Source organism: Oryzias latipes, chromosome 19 (assembly GCF_002234675.1).
Source record: "Oryzias latipes chromosome 19, ASM223467v1".
Taxonomy (NCBI): domain Eukaryota; kingdom Metazoa; phylum Chordata; class Actinopteri; order Beloniformes; family Adrianichthyidae; genus Oryzias; species Oryzias latipes.
The window spans coordinates 21,528,174-21,546,424 of record NC_019877.2 but is presented as its reverse complement, the minus strand read 5'-3'; the positions used below and the strand labels follow the sequence as shown (position 1 = coordinate 21,546,424).

The 18,251-nt window shown below is 40.9% G+C and overlaps 1 long non-coding RNA gene across 2 annotated transcripts; it reads left to right on the top strand.

Annotated features, from left to right (window-relative positions):
- Positions 1-4,558: 4,558 nt before the first annotated feature.
- On the top strand, positions 4,559-12,540 carry LOC105356604. Of its 2 annotated transcripts, XR_910713.3 has the most exons (4): positions 4,559-4,732; positions 5,054-5,200; positions 5,493-5,600; positions 8,276-12,540. It is a non-coding gene; the product is annotated as an uncharacterized LOC105356604 (long non-coding RNA). The 2 variants fall into 2 exon arrangements; XR_002872200.1 differs by lacking the exon at positions 8,276-12,540 and having other exon boundaries at positions 4,565-4,732; positions 5,493-5,823.
- The last annotated feature ends 5,711 nt before the right edge of the window (positions 12,541-18,251 follow it).

Here is an 18,251-nt window from a genome sequence, read left to right as displayed (position 1 = left end):
CAAACTTACCGTGGGAGCTAGCATAACCTGCTTTCTGGAGTAACCCCCAGGAGTCCAGGATGGACCTGAAGCTCAGTGGTTCTCACCTTTTATTTGTTGTAAATGACCAAACAGGCAGACAATAGGAAACAGTAGACATGATGATTGCCTGAAGATATGTTTCAGAAACTGACACAGACAAATGTGGTCTGATTTTACACGTAGCAAACAGAACAGGAAATACGCAAATTACAGCAATTTTTGAGATCTTTTTATGTCAAGGATTCAAAGATTATTTATTGCCATTTTCAGTGAACAGGACAGTTTTGGAATTTGCTGCGGTGCTAATGTGCGACAAAAAACACTTAAGAATAACAAAAATAAACAACAGTGAGCAAAAAAATAACAACACAAAGGACACAGCAATAAATAGAGGTACAATGGTGCAAACAGTGCAAACTGAGGATGGAGAAGGTGTGGGTAGTGGATTGGTGACTGAACATTTATGTGAAAAGTTTAAGGGGGGAGGAGTTAAAAGGTGTTCATGAGTCTGACCTTAGAGTGAAAGACACTGTTCTTATGTCTCCAGGTTCTGGTCCTGATGGACCTTAGCCTTCGTAATCCATGTCCAGGGTGAGAAGGGTCGGCTGCTATCCGACCTGCACGCCCCGGGTTCTGCAGACGTATAGGTAGCTTGGACTTCCTGGAGCGCTCCAAAACAGACGTGTGGTCCTTTCTCCTTGTCACCTGTTTATGAGAAAACCTGTCATGTTCACTCAGACAGTCAGCTTTCTGAACTGTTTTTTCTCTGCAGCAACATTATTTTATGTCTAGACTCCTGAAATAACAGGCATGGAAAAACTGTCAGACAGTTTTTGCCAGCCACATCATTTGCCAGCAAAAGCGTAACACCTTTTATGGGCGGGTCCAGACAAACTGCCTGTAGAATACCTGTAATTAACTAAGACTTCAGGTGGACAAGGTGAACGGGGAGAGGAGAAATCTCCATGCCAATACCACGAAGAATACAGTTATATCCACAGAAGGATGAACCAGAAAACGGTAGTGACACAGCAGCACGGCAATATGGAGGAACGCATCAACAAACTCTGCCGTATTCATATTCATTCATTCATTTTCTATTCCGTTTAGTCCCTTTCAGGGTCACGGGGCTGCTGGAGCCTATCCCGGCCACATGTGGGGGAAGGCAGGGGACACCCTGGACAGGTCGCCAGTCTGTCGCAGGGTAGAATGTCCACAATCACACACCTATTCATTCTCACACCTATGGACAATTTAGAGTTGCCAATTAACCTATGAAGCATGTTTTTGGACGGTGGGAGGAAGCCGGAGATCCCGGAGAAAACCCACGCATGCACGGGGAGAACATGCAAACTCCAGACAGAAAGATCCCCCATTGATGTTGTTTTTCATGTCCCCCAGCCGGGACTTGAACAGCCGTTTTAACCATATCATGACTGAATCCTCAGGGATTTTCATACTGAAAAACGTTTTTACTTATTTTTTCTTTAATTTTGTACATTTGAATATTTGTGTTTTCTACACTTTATACCACATTTATGGAGGTGAGGAGTGATTATATTTAATTTTGAAGAGTATTTTGATGTTAAGATGACTAAAAATTGTAAGAAGCACTTCCTGTTTTCTCCTAAAACAGCACACATGAAGTCAGAACGACAGACAACTAAAAGAGAGCTATGATCCCTTGTGCTATCCTATGGGGTCAAGATGAACATTGACGTGTTATTCCTACTATGACAAAGGTGAGAAAAGACGGAGAGGATTTCATGTAATTCCTGGAATCCAGTGAATATCACAAATCATTGAAGAAAAAAGGTTCAGCGCGCTGTCTAGTGATGGCATCTGTCTGGATATTCCATCTCAGAGTTCTGTAGTTCCATCTTTTCTTGGACTAAGATGCTGTGACTGCAGCATCTTAGTCCAACAGCTGATCTGTGTTTCCTGCCGGGTGTGGTGGCGCACGCCTGTAATCTGCGCTCATGGAGGCTGAGGCTGGAGGATGGTTGGAGCTCAGGAGCTCTGAGCTGCAGTGGACTGTGCTGATTGGGTGTCTGCACTGAGTTCGGTACCGATATGGTCTTTCTGGGGGAGCCCGGGGAGACCAGGTCGTCTAAGGACGGGTGAACCGGCCCAGGCCAGAAACGGAGCAGGTCAAAGCCCGCGTGCCGCTCAGCAGTGGGATCACACCTGAGAGTAGACGCTGTAGCACAGCCTGAGGAAACATCCAGACCCAGCCTTTTGATCTACTCTGTACTCTTCATCAGAGTATTCTGACAAGAACTCCCACAGTTGTTGATCCAGCAGCTTCTGGAAACTTGAACAAGTTTTCTCTTTTTAGTGAAAAACATTGTTTCTTGTTGCTCCTACACCGCCCCCTGCTGGACTGTAGAGGGAATGACATCAAACAAAACAAATGCTGTTTTCTCACTAAATGATGAAGAACAGCTCCTGTCCACTGTACCTGCTTGGTGGCGTCGTCATGGCGAGACACGTGAGCTGTGCTGCACAACTTCTCTGCTTTAATGATACCCGATGCTCCCATTTTTAACAAACATATCTTCTTTGTTCTTGTGCTGTTTTCACTTTATTTATGGTCAACTTTGATCATTTCTTTATTTATTTATTTTTTGTTTCAAAGGTTTAACATCTTCACATTTTCAGCCATTGCTTCAGCAAATTCAGCTCCTTCTAGTTATTAAATATTATCAATTGATTTTTTTTAGCAAATGTCCCCACTGCATTTTTTTTAACGTAGCTCTAGTTTTATCTTTTAGGATCTGTTGTCAGTCAGTTAGAACCTCATAAATGTCTAAAGTTTCTCTAAAATGTTCAAATGTTGTTGCAGTGTAGAGACAGGTCTGTGATTTGTGACGCTGTGCTCATCCTCAAACTCATACAGTGGAATAGCTTTTGCTCTTTTCATTCTGTTGGGAAAATGCCCTTTAGTATTGCTGTTGGCCGCACAAAAGCCTTCAACAACTTTTAACCATTCTGACTTTTAGTTTTTGACTCAGGGGTCTGCAACCTGACAGAAGTCACCATGAGAAAAATGAGCCTCTGGGAGCAACACTGTCATAGACCAGCAGGTGGAGCAGCAGTTTGCATTAGAGAAGTCAGTTCTAATATGTCAAAGTGGACGAGCTTTTAGATTTGATGTGAGAAGTTGTAAAATAGGATGTGAGAACTTGCGCACCAAAAATCTGCATCTGTAAAGTTTGACAAACAAAATCTAAACTGACAAATTACCGTTTTTATGTTTTCATCTAGGGTTACAACCTCCAATTGGTGATTACAACTGCTCGAATCTGCGGCTACGAATCACAGCTCGCTACAACTGCGCTCGGACTTTTGACACGTTCCCTGCGAGTGTCTAAATGGATCTGTGTCCAATAGTTGAACATGGGGGGCAAGGGGGTGTCAACCAATCAGAGTGCAGGACTCAGAAGACTTGGTAAAGTTAGAAAGATCTTCCCAGATTCAGACTTCCAGCCTCAATAACTCTTCTGATAAACGTTCAAATGTGACAGCAAGTGTCTCAATCATTTGTATGAACACAGAGAGTGAACTCCATTTACAGCTGGAGAAGAACAATTCTCCTTAGAAAGCAGGAAAAACCATCTTTTTTATTTTGAAATGCATTTGTAGTTATTGAGATTAAAAGCCCTCGCTCATGATTTCATCACCATGAGGCACCTTTCAGAGGACAGTAAGGAGACGTATGCTGCCAAAGAACAAAACCTCATGAGAGAGGCCCAGTTTTCAGGAATGAAGGTAAAGTCTCCAGCAGCTGATGGTGCCTCTGTGGATGTGAGTGAGGTGCTTGAGGAAGAACTGCAGGATGGAATGTCAAATGCTTCAAAATCACATATCAAGATCAGTGACACAATCAGACAGACACAATGACACAACTGTTGGTAATGAACTAAAAAACTATTGCTGGGGAAGGTCCATCAACAACAGAAGAGAAGACCAACAGAACAGAAAAAGCTAAGAGCCAGTTTTCATGTCCTAAACAAAAGTTCTGTAAGGATGGATGGATGGGTGGAATAAGACACCCACAGTGTAGAAACGAGCACTACTGCAGGTCTGTCATTCCCACTGCTATCAGACTGCACAACTCTGTATTATCAGGTCATCAAAAATGTGCACATATATAAATGTACCTATTTACTGATTTGTTTGATCTGATATCTGGTGATTTGCAATTGTACTATAACTTTTTTTTTCTTTGGGCTTCCTTGACGGGTAAATTTCTCCCTGAGAGATAAATAAAGTTCCATTCAATTTCTTAATCAAAGAAATAAATTAATTTTCTTTTTTTTATTTAATTTTCCTTAATTTTGGAAGAGAAAACAATTCCTTTTAAATGTAACCCAGCTTAAAATACCCTTGAAAATAAATTTAAAACAAATTTAAAAACATAAAAGGGAAATTGTTCAAAATGTCATTTCATATTTGTTCTCTTATTTTGAAAAGGTATGTAGTCTCTGGGTGACGTGAACCACGTGACCGACAACAGCCAATCAGGTTGTTTCAGCTTTGAGAGCTTTCCTGTACGTTAGCAGAGCAGCCATTATGCAGCTTATCAAAGGAGGGAGAAGATGAGATGATCAGAGATCGATAAAAGTTTGGTTTTTCTTCATTTTACTCGGTGGTGAAGTTGGGTTTTGCCTGAAAAAAAAGACTATTTTCATGTACTCAACAGGACTTGGTGAGTGTGTTCAGAATATATTTAATTTGCATAAATTTCATATTTAACAATGTTTTATTAGTAAATGTCGTGAAATAGCAGACTAAGGCAGTGAATTTATGTTTTATGTGTTATTTGTCAAGTTGTAGAAGTTTTGGCGCGTTAGTGTAGGCCTCGCGCGGACATCCAACCGCCATTATTACGTGATGCGTAACTTGAAATAGTTCCGTTTAAAAAATAAAATTAAAAAGGCGACCTTATTTTTATTTATTCGTACTGACTGCCTGGTGTTTTATTTAGTTTATTTGAGTGTATTTTATGTTTGTCTGATGGGCCATGAAGGTTGGGCCGAATAAAGCGGATTCTTTTCTGAGATCCATGAGCGGAAGAAACAAGATGGCGAACCAACCCTGAACCATGAAAGTGATCCCAGCGAAGCACCAAGCGCCCTCTGCTGGACACTGGACAACCCTTTCTCTGCTGGAACTGGTAGGAATGGAAGCGTTTCTGTAGCATAACTGAAAATATAAGTCAATACCAGAAATGTTGTTTTTTTTCTTTTAAAATGGCTTAATTCAAATATATATCTGGTGTGTCAGAAGATTCATAATCCCTGTTGTAAAAGTAAAACATGTTAAAGCGGCCTTTGAGCTCTCATTAGTTTCCTCAGCTGTAATAAAGAAAAACAGGAAAGCATTTAGTTGAATTCTTTATAGCATTCAACCAAATGTTTTCCCTAATGTTGAAGTGCCTTACGGGTGAAGTTACACCTTTCCGCCAGCAGGTGGCGTTTGAGTCTGTGAGGCGGCATGGAGACGTTAGTCAGCATCAAAATGGCAGAAGGACCAGAGTCATCGTCTGTCGACTTTTTTGCTCTCCAGTCTTACAGGTTGGTAAGGCAGTAAGATATGAAAAATGGATTATGAAAATATAAATATTCAACACATTTAATTGAGAGGTATCATTTTAGTGAACAAATACTGCACTATTATTTAAGGGTTTAACAGTACACTAAAATCTCAAATCAGTTCAGAATTTCAATGGACTCTGCTCAATACATTTTTTTCTGCCTTTTTCGCTACAAAAAGGCAGAAAAAAAAGTCTTGCAAAATGCATTTATTGGTTTTATATAAGAATAATAAAATTAACCTATGGCGGTGATCTGCTTTATAAAATAAAACAACTATTTGCTGTCAGCACGAGCCGGTTTAGCTCGTGCTGGTTTGCGGTGCCTTCCATCCGTGAAACCCAGGTTCAACTCCGGGCTGCTCCTTGTTCCCTTCTCTACTTCTATGCCGGTCCCAAGCCCAGTTGCTTTGAGAGGGTTGCGTCAGGAAGGGTATCTGGCGTAAAACATTGCCAAGTTTCCCATGCGACTCGTTCGCTGTGGCGACCCCTGATGGGAAAAGCCGAAAGAGAAACAACAAACATTTGCTGTCAGGAACCAAAAACTTTCGATACCTAACAATGGCCTCAAAAAGACAAACATTTTAACTTGCACAATTTTCTTTCTTGTAGACCCGATTTTTACAGTCTGGTGATGCCGTTTTAAGTTGGATAACAGATTAGATGTTATCTGTGGCTGATGCTATCTTCATGTAAGAATTAAATGTGGAAACACAGCATTCAACTTCTCCAGCTGTCTTTTCCTTTTATCCCCCCAAAAAATCCAAAGTGTTCCCTCACAGGAGAGCATGTGGGGGGCGGGGGTCCATTCTATTGCCCTACTCATAATTTGTATTCATTGCCAACATCAAGTTCATCGCTGACATAGTGGAGAACACCACACCGGCTGAGGTTCACATACAGCTGTTTTTTCCCCATAATTGTTGCTTTTTTCTGAAAAAACTCAACAACCTTCAGGATTTGTTCTGTGGTCCAGAGTTCATGGGACAGCTAAGAAATCCTGTGTGCACACCTGTGTTTGGAAAAAATCATTTCTGGATGCTTCTTGTTGGTTTAGTCATTAACCCTGTTTAACCATTGATCTCAGGGCTCGACAGCCATTTGCCCGCTGGCCCGGTCCTGTTTCTCGAGCAGTACGGACCACAAGACTTTACTTTTTACTTGTCTGCTCGGGCCACTAAAATATCTCACTGTTAATATATTTTTCACCTTTTTCAATAAAGTATATTTTTCGAAAACGTGTAGATTTAGCTCGTCTTCATGGCTTTGAAAGTTTGGCGTCCGCCATGATTGTTTTGGTCACGTGGTGCCCACGCTCCGCAACAGTGAACAGTGTTCACTCTCCGCATCCGTCGGAGCAACTTAATGGCGCGAAAATAGATATGGAAGTTGGACAAGGAGACGACGAACGCACAAAGATGTTTCTCAAAGCTCCCGAGGCTGGCCAAACTCCAGGAGAGCCAACCAGAACAAGTGCAATAATAGTACTTCATTTTGTTTTTCTTTACAACACTGTGAGCAGTTAGTATTTCTAGTCAAAAGCTCTCAGTCATCTCAGTTATTTAATTTTTCAATTATTTAATTAAGTAACTAAAAAGTAAATGTAACTTTGCAACAGTAACAAAAAGCAGAACCTCAAGGCAGTCAGAGCAGAAAAGTAAATAGAAATTCTTAACTATTGATTACCAACAAATGTGAAATAGCAGTGATTAGAAGCAGCCTGAAAACTTCTTAACTAGTGTTACCTACTACACTGCAGTGCTCTCTTCAAAGAATCTGAAACAGACTAGAGCAGATTTAGGTTTGATATGCTCTATTTTCAGTCATTGAAAAGTCTATAAATAAGTGCTAGACGTCACCACAATGCACCAAATTGAACCAAATTAAAATTGCGGTGCTTGCTGCGGCGTCCTATGGGCCAGTAGTTTTTTTTTTTTTTTTTTTTAATTAACAGTCATGGGTCTTGCTGACAAGCGGGGCCATTAGCATGGAGCCACCTCGCCCCCTTCCCCTAGCAACAAAAACAGCCAGAAATATTAGAGCTATGCAGCCGTACAGTTTGGATGCAGATTCCAGCTCAGACCAGGAAAACAAAGACGTTCATGGATCTATTTGTCTGCAGGTGGATCTATCAGAATGGAGCAGAGCAGGAAGCTTGAGGCCCCCCAAGCTAGTTTTCTGTCAAACTGCTTTTTTTCTGCTCCTGATTCACAACAATTTGAATAGAGAAGTAGACAGAAATGAACTTTGAGCTGAACTTTTCCATCTTTGTCCTTCATCATCAGAGAAATGCCACAGGAACACGTTAAAAACACTAAAAACTCTCATAATAATCATGACTAACCGAAGGGGAACACTTTGAAAATAGATTAGAATAGGGCTGCATGATATAAGGGAAACTCCGGATTTTAGAATTGAATCAATGTATCATTAAAATCTGAATAACCGTAAGCAATAGGAAAATGTCAAACATATAATGTAAATGTTACCGGTCGATCTTCCTCTGTAGCAGATGGTCCAACAAGTAACAAAGAGGGAGATAGAATTTTATTGTTTTAGAATAAAATTGAAGGTTTTTTGGTGAACATCACTCTAAAGATTTAATCTGCTCCTTTTTTCTGATTTTCCATAATCTTCATTGCGATTCCTTTTGTCCAGGTAAACGCAGCTGAGGCATCAACATCCTATCACTCCAGCCAGCCTTCAGCTCAGGGACCAGAGGTTCAGGCACTTACCTCCAGACACATGATATGAACACCACCGCTGGCATTGTGGCCTCAACCATGTCTGGTAATCCCTATTCCAGCAATAACAAGGACCCTCTGCTCAGCTGACTTGAGGGGGGGGGTTTGACAATCTATGAGAGCAATGGAAACAAATCCATTTTCCTGTTGCTCTAAATGGATAGCTATTAATACACTTATTTAATACAGTTAATATCATCTTATTATACTCTGAATGTCAGAATCCAGCTTCTGCTCGGATGAACATCACTCACCATATTAATAATGGCCCCCCCTGAAAATCCTCCCTAAAAGAAAAGAGGGAAAAGCTGCAGTCAGAAAGTTCTGAACGATCCTCACGGACACACTGACCCAACCACGGTGGGAGCTCACCTTAGTCGGGCAGCTGTGCTGCAGCACGGTCCTCCCTTTCCTCAGCCTGGTAGGGCTGAAGATGCCAGAGGAGACAGTCCACGGCAGCCCCGAAGGGCAGCCGAAAACAAGAACTGCCTCCCATGGCTGTGCAGCCGGACTGCTGCCGAATTGCAGGGAGGGCAGGGGGATCTGTGGGAGGGGGATGAAGACGATGCAGATTTGAGCAGATCCTTGACACCACCTACTACACCAGAGAAGATCTCTGCTGGACATCTACAGCTCCCACTCCCTCAGTAAAGCCCAGAACATCAGCAGAGACAGCGTCCACCCTGGACGTCACCTCTACTGCCCTCTAGATCATTTTATAACAAGAACAGACTAATAGACAGCTTTCTTCCTCAGTGGTGAATGATGAATTGAGGATTTAGTAAAACATCGTTGCTGTCGCTCACCATTTTCAATGGTGGCCTGCAAATAACCCCCACTCTTCAGCTTGACCTGAATTCTGTGGCTCCCCTTTACCACGTGGACACAGGTTATGATGTCACCATTGGGCGAGATTATAAATCCTGTGCCCCCACTCCTGAATGAGTTCAGAAGGGATGCACTTCTAAAGAGAGACAGAGGGGACAACAGATTTAAAGGGCATGTATGCCATGCTATTCTTAAGCCTACATGCATATATATATATATATATGACAATATGTTACCTTTGGCTCACTTAAGAACGATTTTTTAAAATATAAAGTTAGTTATTTTCGCAGCTCCATTTTTGCATATCTATGACAGCCCGCTCATTTGAATGGATTGGGGGGGCTGGTACTCAGAGAACAGGTTTTAGAAGAATCCTCAGGAATGCTTGAATAGATCAAAATACTGCTTTGGGGCTGTTTGTGGAGAAGAATTACGGTAACATGATATTATACTCAAAAAGTAGATTTTACACGATAAAGGCTCCATAAGGAGCTCATCTGTGTCTATGAAAGAAGCACTAGTTTATTTCTGTTAACCCTGTAAAGCCCACTACATCAGAGACTTAAAAAGATCAATAATTTAAAATGAATTTCAAATTCTGATCAGGCCTTGATTCCGATTACTTTTGTCCAGGTAAACTCAGCTGAGGCATCAACATCCCATCACTACTGCCAGTCTTTAGCTCAGTGAACAGAGGTTCAGGCACTAACCTCTTAGACACAAATATGGACACCACAGCAGGAGCTGCGGCGTCCACAATATCTAGGATGATATCCCGCTTCCTGAAAAGGGGGACGGAGCTCCGTTCAGGTGAGGGGGGGGGTTTGAGAATCTATGAGAGTAATGGAAACAAATCAATTTTCCTGTTGTTTAAAATGGATATCTATTATTACACATTTATTACACTTATTATTATATTACTATTGTAAATGCAGTTATACCATAACATGCTTTGCGTTGGACGGTTCCGGCTTCCACGGCGTTTGTTAAAAAGCGATAACGCACACTTGGTCGGCCATTGACCCTTAGTCTTCCCATGGTTCGGGTGAATACTCCAACAGGTGAACATAACCAGGGCTTCAGGCTACAACTTTCAATAAAATCAGTACATGCCCTCTTAAATTTGCCATTCTTTGGATTATTGATCTTTTTTTATCCTTTTGGATTTGTTGCTTACCAAAGACTTAAACCAAAACGAAATAATTTTAATGAAATAAACTGTAATCGAATAACGTAGAAAAAGACTTGGCTAATACAACCCAAAAGAAAACAGGGACTGAAAAAGGTTTTTAATTCCAACTGACTGATATTCTATGTTAAGGCGCTACAAAACCAACATTCAGTGTTAACAGTCATAGAAAATTGTAGTACATTTAAACTGATTTCATGCATAGGTTGTGTTTTGCTGCCATGATAATAGCATTAAATTGCACATTTACTAAAGAGCAACACCAGACAGGGCCTGATACCCTCACAACTGGTGTCTATCGTTTCCTGAGCGTTAAAAAAAACCTGCTGTCCTTTTTCAAAAACCTGATGCACATTGAACTAAAATCTGGCTTTTTCCAAATTTCATAGAACTATGTTCTGAACTTTTCAGGTACTAACATGATTTAAAAATGATAATCCATTGAAGGTGCTGCACCAAACTAATCTGATTGCCATCAAATAAAGTTTTGGTTTCTGCATTTCCCACGGAGGTGAATCAATCCTGTCTCATGCTGACGAACAGAACTGCTAAACCTGTTGTAGTCTCAAGAAAACATTCTGCACAATAGACTTGAACAGGAAAAAAACACCACCAACCAGAGACATCCCCTAATCCCGCGGTATTTGCTTTTAGCCGCCATTTTCAAAATTCAAATCGCCCTCGAGATGCCACCAGTTGACCGTTTCAGGCTATCAAACTCTGTGATTGCAATTGCCCGTATTATCTGGACCGAAAAATACTATTGCGCGGTCCCCCGGCAACGCATCGCGCCCCACTATTTGAGAAGCACTGGGCAAACTATTTGTACAAACCAGCATTTTAAAGCAGGCAAAGCAGATGCAGTGTTCAAACAATGAGCAGTGAATGGTTTGGAAAAAATTCAAGATCTGTATCCAGTAGGAGCCTCAGACATGATGTCATTCGAAATGCTACAATCAAAATATTCTATTAATGGAAAATAGTTTTTACAAATACCTACAATTAAAAAGCTATATTTAAATGTTCTATATCACTCTCTATTTAATCCAAAAACACCGACTGCTACGCCTGTATGCGCTACACCGGGCTGTGCGCTGTAACGATAACACAATAAAATGTCCTAATTTTTCACTGAAATGATACCTCACAATTAAGTATGTTGCATATTACTATTTTAGAATAAATGTATATCTTACTAGGTTACCAACCTGAGATGATCTCGGAGCTGCTGCCTGACGCCGCCATGTTCTGTAGCCTCACTGACTGAAGCTTGAGGCACTTCTGTTTTTATTCAAATACAAGTCACGTTTTATAACAATATAAATAAATAAATATAAACGATACGTTTTTATCAATGGTTAAACAGGGTTAATGACTAAACCAACAAGAAGCATCCAGAAATGATTTTTTCCAAACACAGGTGTGCACACAGGATTTCTTAGCTGTCCTATGAACTCTGGACCACAGAACAAATCCTGAAGGTTGTTGAGTTTTTTCAGAAACAATAGAAAACACACAACAAAAAAATAAAAATCTATTTATTTAAAGCACAAAATGATGAGAATCTATGTCCTGATAGCAGCAGAAGCCACACCACAGAAGGAATGGTGGTGTCCACAATATCCAGGATAACCTCCCGCCTCCTTAAAAGGGGGACGGAGCTCCCTTCAGGTGAGGGGGGGCTTTGAGAATCTATTGTAGTACTTTTAAATTGATTTTAAATGATTGATAAGAAGAAAAGGGAGAGGACAAAGAGGAAGCACATTCTCACCAATGTTGTTACATGGATGAGGGCGATGTCATTATCCTCATCCACATTTTCAATGGTGGCCTGCAAATAACCCCCACTCTTCAGCTTGACCTGAATCCTGTGGCTCCCCTTTACAACGTGGGCACAGGTTATAATATCACCATAGGGTGAGATTATGAACCCTGTGCCCCCACTCCTGAATGTGCTCCTAAGGAATGCACTTCTAAAGAGAGACAGAGGGGACAACTGATTTAAAGGGCATGTATGCCATGCAATTCTTAAGCTTACATGCATATATATATGACAATAAGTTACCTCTGGCTCACTTAAGAACGATTTTTGAAAATAAAGTTAGTTATTTAAGTCCCTTTTGCATATTTGTATATTGGTATATTTGTGTACATATATATATTTGTATATTTTTATATATATATATACTTTTGTGTGTGTGTAAGATAATTGTTGTTTTCTTCTTTCTCTTTACACCAATGTGGGACAGTTTGCAATTTTGTTGTACTGTTGTACCAAGTGTGTGATTGTACAATGACAATAAAGCTTTATCTATCTATCTTTATCTATCCATTTAGATTTACGCAGAAACATTAAAAAGTAGGGGTGTGTAATGGCAAGAGTCTGGCGATACGATGCGGATACCGATATTGTACTGGAACTCATTTTCTTTTTTTAAATATGACTTGGAAAAAGCTCTACCTGATTTTCAATACGTCTTCAATTGTAATAAAATCGACAAATTCAGTTTATTTAATGATTACGATGTTAAGCACTGCGACTGAATCTCATAAGTTGCTTTTCCCCAAACAATTTCATAGTGCTTTTATTTTGGTAACTTTAAACATAGAAAGGTAACGGTCAACATTGTCTAACTTCCACAACAAAATAAATGGTAAATGGCGTATAGCCATATAGCGCTTTTCTACCTACAAAGATAAAGCGCTGTACAGTCACAGACCCAGTCACACACTGATGGCCGCTCCGCTGCCAAACAGGCGCCCGCCTACCACCAGAGGCAAGATGGGGTTCAGTGTCTTGCCCAAGGACACTTCGACTCATGGGTGTGCAAGGCGGGAATCAAACCTGTAATCTTACAATCATGGGTCGACCGCCCTACAGCTGCACCACGGCCGCCCGTAAATTTCAGTATAAAAAACTGGAATGAATGTGCTTCAACCAATAAGGTTCTAAAAGTATGATTGGGGAAATAAAGGGCTGTTTATTTTCATCATTGCTTAATGTAGCTTCTCCAGGACTTTTAAACAGTTTTGGAGTCTGGATGGTGCTTCAAAAATAAAGGGGAAAAAAGAATTCTTTCCAGAATCAAAGTGTGATGATGAGGCAGCATAAGAGGATGCAGCAGAGTTTCTTTGATGTGGCTAAGATGCTTTGTTTACATGACAGTCTGCACTGCACCGCTGCAGCCAGGCTTTCTCACACGCAGAGGTAAACTAGTGATGGTCATCGTTTTTTCAGACCGTTGTACACATCAGTCTAATCCAATAGGACGCTTAACCAGAATCTTTTGCTGGGAGGTTCTGCAGAACCTTGGCCCGCTTTGCAGATGCTACGTGCATTAGCCACCGTGCAGCTGCACTGCATCACTGGTTTTTATCTGCGAAGAACCGCAATCCACGTTTTTGTGTTTAACTGGCAGCAACGTGGCACAGAGTTTTGGTTCGGTACCATCCTAAGTAAAAACTAAGTAGTTCATGTCTCATTACAACAGAACTAGCTGGTTCCCGCTGAGACCTTGTAGTGGTCTTGTGTGGTGTAGAGCTGCTCAAAGAGCCTCAGTGGGCCATGCTAGCAATTAGCTGAAAACGAGTCAGATACTGATGGACGCTCAGACATAATTAAATAAACATTGTCCAGACAGCGATGTGAATCAATGCAAATATTACTATTGCGATGTTTGGCCCAAACTATTATTTCTAACAGCCCTAGTTATGGATGCTGAGCTGATAAGCCCCGCCCTTGATCCCCCTTTCTTCACACTGGAACTTGCATGAGTTTGACACAAGAGCGGGGGGGCATAAATGACACAGACTGACAGTCTCTATTCTCAAAGGTTCATCTTTAGCGATAAAGAAAACATTTAAAGTGACATGTTTTTGGTTCCAAATTGAGACTTTTTGAAAAATGTGCATAATGACAAAACAAATGTGTGTACCAGACCCTGCTGTTACACACCAATTACACACACACACAAACTTTGATGAGCCCATGAAAACTAGGAGAACTAGGTGTGTGGCAGCTAATGGGACTTAAACTTTAAGTTTAATTTTAAACTGGTGAGGCCAACAATAAAATCCAGCCTTGGGTGCACTGGAAAGCAGGAATGTGCCATCTTCTATTCCTCTGCACCTGAGCTGATGTGCACGCTGGACGGGGCAAATCAGGGAGCTTGTGCAAAGTGCCTGTACCGTTGTGATTGACAGCGATTTAAAAGGAGAAATTCTCAGAAATGAAGAAATGAAGGTTTTTATTTTTATTATTACATTTGTTTTCTTTTATAAGAAAGATGCAACAGGTACATGTTAAAAACAATTGATTTTTTATCTGAGGGGGACTTTAAAACTATAAATCAAATAACATGTTTTTTTTTTTAGATTTAAAAGTAAATGCTTTTAATTTGATGGGTTTTCCCTTCAAGGTATTAACTGTCCAGCAAACAGTCACTATGAGCTGTGTGGAACAGACTGTGGCCACGCCTGTGTCTCCAGCACTGATGCTACCTGTCAGCATGCTTGTTCAGAGGGATGTTTCTGTGATGAGGGATTCATCAGAAGTGGTACAACCTGTGTTCCTGAGGGGAGCTGTGGATGACGCCTTCTACTATAATGGAAGTCACTTGATTAACTAATTGAATCATTATCTGTATTTACCATCAAAAGGTTTTTCATACAGAAATGACAAAAACTTTTTGACTGATTTCAATTTTTTTTCTTTGCCTGAAAAAATTAAAATCCCATTTGGTAAAAAGAACTAATTTAAAAATATTGCTATTGTCAAAACTTTAACAACTTTTCAAAATGAAACTATATCCAGTATCTGGTTCCAAATCTCTGACACAAACTGAAGTTGTTATGTAAGGCATGAGAAATCAAAGGTATTTATTCTGCATTCTTAATCATCCTTTGTAAACGGATGCCACACCTTTTCTTAAACCTGTTCTGCAGGTTGGAGAGTCTTTCTGGAAAGATGGCTGCTCTGAGCGATGTGAAGGTTTAGCCTCTGATGTTGTGCACTGTGCCGCTGCAATCCTGCACAACAGTGCACCATCAGGAATAGCTCTCATTGTTTGGTCCATGATGGTGCTCATGGCAGAAGCAGCCGTACTCTCCATTTTTCTTCCCACACCACTCATGTTCTGCACAGTTCAGCTGTTCACAGGGATCTGACAAGGCTGAGAAAATGATAGGTGTTATTGTCTGCATATGGTATAAGGACACATCATAATAATGAGCCATACCACAGTGTAAAGCAGGGCGCCATTCTGGGATTTTCAACCCTAAAACAGTTCAAGTTTTCTCATAGGCTGAAACTGCAGAACACAGCATGCCATTGGCTGGACAGTAGAGACAGAGATCATAGACACAGGAAAAGAAAAACGGCTGTGGGTCAGAATGCAGGTGACAGGCACTGAATGGACGACTGGTGTTGTTGATGATGCTGCAGAGTTCAGAGTATTCTTGTGAAAAACGACAGTGTGTATCTTCATTTATTTCATCAGTGGATCCACGTCTGGAGAACAATTACAGATGTCTAGTCTGATACAGCACCAATAAAACACTGTACGATATGATGATGCTTGTGTTCAGAAGCTCACCCTGGCTGGCTGGTCTGTGACTTCCAGCTGTGTCCAAACACTTTATCATCTGAAGGATCTCCGTTAAAGTTCCCACACATCCCACTGACTTTGTGCTGATAGTGCTGACTCATTCTGACCAATAGAGTACTCTGGCCATCAAATTGGACAATAAGGTCAGCTGCATTAAAGACTACAAAGCCTTCCTGTGTTGACACTTGAGCTATGGCCCCTACAGTCGTGGGAAGAGACACATCAGATCCATTTACCTGGAAGAGGAGAATTCAACAGAGTTAAAGAAGACGTGAGGACAGAAGAACAAAGCAGTTTGTTCTGAGAGTTGAGTTTACCTTCACTCTTCTGTTTGGTCCAATCCTTACACGCACACTCTCTGCATCTGTAGAGAAATAAGCTCTTTTCCAGTAAATAATTGCACATAGACATTAAAAAGTGCAGCCAGAGCATTGTCAACAGAGTAGTGACAGAGGATTAGTGGGTTATATTAAGATCTAAAAGATCTAGACATCTAAGTATGAAAAACAGAAACAGTATCAATGAACTTTGCATCCATATTTATCAATGGATTTTTTCATTTATCCTGTTTGTATCTTGTCTTCTGAGATTTGAACGGCCTCTGTTTTCTTTGGAACGATAACTTAAGAAAACAAAATCATCTCAGCCGATGAGGCAGGACAGTGGAATGAGCTTTTGTTTGATTGTATTTGCCCAGGAATGCCACAGGAACAGTTATGTGTAAAGCTGTATTAAACCTCTTCTTTGCCCTTGGTGATCTCAGGCAATGAATGCTTTCACAGAAATCCCTATATGGCGTTGCACATTGAAGTGGGAAGACGATTTCATTTTGTGTCCTTTGGTGTTAAATAGACTCGTCCATCACCTGTGACAGCAGCTCAGGGACCATGTCTGTGTCCCGCTGCCAGCTGTTTGAGGCCGGCTTTCACTCCAGTGCTCTCCATCTTAAAGATAGCTCCTGCAATGGAACTGTTCAGAATGGAAGACTTGTTTTCCACTTTGACCATGATGGTCATCTTTGTGGAACAGTTCTCAGGGTCAAACTTAAAGGCTAACCTGTTATCAAAACTGACTAAATGTGATTTCCTTCATCAATTCCCTTTTCATTTTAATGTCCAGAGCAATGGAACCCATTTCATGTATGAGAACACCATTCAGGGGAATGTGGATACTCATGGAAGTATAATAAGCTGTCAGAAGAACGTCCATTTGGGCTTCTGCTGTTCTTACCCTCTGTCCCAGGCCCTGTCTATGGATGTGGGCATAAACCCCCTGGAGAGGTGATTGGACTGTCTTCTTTTGATGTCCATTTAATAGATTGTTCACCAATCATCAGAACATGCTGAATCTCTTTCAGGGTCACAGGGTTGCTGAAGCCATTTGATAGAAACTTGAAGATTCTCTAAAACATTTGATGTCATTTGATTTGAAGCTCTCTTTTCCAGTGTAGTGAGGAAAAAGCTTCCAGCTGGTGTTGGTCATGAGGATGACCCCCTATCAGGACGCAGCCTTCCGCTTCCCCTTTACCTACAAACATAGAAATGGTGGTAGATGAAAGGCTTTACATTGAGGTGTGGACTGAAGGTGTGGATCAACAACAGATTTCCACTGTTCCGCACTTCCTTCCTGCATCACTGTTATCCTGGTCACCCCACACGTTTCAGGAGGGTCTTGTCCCATCATGACTCTTCAGCCATCTCAGTTGGACCACTTGATCTGAAGCCACGTAGCTTAGGTAGAACACCTTGATCACCTTACTATTGTAGATAAGGAGGAGCTTGACTAAACTGACTTATTGTCCTTTTTCCCTTTTTCAAGAAGGATCCAGAGCAGCAGTGCTCCAGGACAGATGACATCAGTCTTCACCCTGGTCATTGTTTTGCTGACTGTCAAAATTCTGATCCAATGAGTTTAAAGAGAGCTGATGTGTTTACCAGCTCCCTTCTTTAATATTTATTCAGGTTTTTCATTTGGGTTTGTTTTACGTCAGCAATCAGGTGGTAGTAATAGCCTTGCATAAGGAAGAAGGGTCCTTGTACAACACATTGGGTTCATAATGAACTTACTGTGAATTTTAAGCTACTCATGAATAAACTCAAGCAAGGGGGTGATGGGATACGATGACTTTAGTGGGGTGTAAACGGTTTTGATGTATTGAAAGTTTACAGTAACTACTGTATCTGTCAGTCAAAGAAGTCATCCTAGAAGTCCTGATACATTTGTTCATCCAAACAGACATAATTTGTGGAAAAAAAGAATAACCATCT